Raw genomic sequence first — 572 nt, forward strand, 5'->3', positions numbered from 1 at the left:
AGCATTGTTAACATACCTAAAACTTACACCAGTTTTTGATTGTCCATGTACAAAACATCGGTGTGCATACACGTACACACTTTTTGTCTTTTTAAACGCTGTACACGGAAACACCAAAAAGGGACAAACTAGTCGAGGAAACACAAACCTATCACTTATTTTGAAGGAGTACGTATGAGTACATTCAAACACCAACAATATCCCTTCAAATAATGTCAACATCCAAGTTGAATAAACTGAAACTCGTCAACAGGCAAACAAAAACACTTATTTTGAAAGCGCCAACAGGAAGTAGATCTATATGATTTCCTGCCAGGTTGTTGTTGCGACACGTAAAGTTTCGACAGTCAGACAAGACAACTGCAGACAGGTAAACCGACTTTTTTGTTTCTTTTACTGTCTTCATCGATGTATTTATTCATAAAAATGTTCAAACTTTCTTTATTTAACGATTTTTTTCACACCGATCCTCGTCGATATCTCCCAACAACTTGTCACGATCATTTTCTTAACTGAGCATTAACTCGTCAATAACTTCCGAATCAAACACTCCAAAAAGTCCTCCATCAGGG

General features: G+C 36.9%; 1 protein-coding gene across 2 annotated transcripts in view; it reads left to right on the forward strand.

The window, feature by feature from the left end:
- The first annotated feature begins 311 nt into the window (after positions 1–311).
- Positions 312–572, forward strand: part of nfkb2 (nuclear factor of kappa light polypeptide gene enhancer in B-cells 2 (p49/p100)) — a 19366-nt gene continuing 19105 nt past the window's right edge. For both annotated transcript variants that reach the window (XM_061967342.1, XM_061967352.1), the window contains exon 1: positions 312–370. The gene's annotated coding sequence lies outside the window, so the exon portion shown is untranslated. The remainder of the gene's footprint in view (positions 371–572) is intronic.

Source organism: Nerophis lumbriciformis, linkage group LG02 (genome assembly GCF_033978685.3).
Source record: "Nerophis lumbriciformis linkage group LG02, RoL_Nlum_v2.1, whole genome shotgun sequence".
NCBI classification, from domain to species: Eukaryota; Metazoa; Chordata; class Actinopteri; order Syngnathiformes; family Syngnathidae; genus Nerophis; species Nerophis lumbriciformis.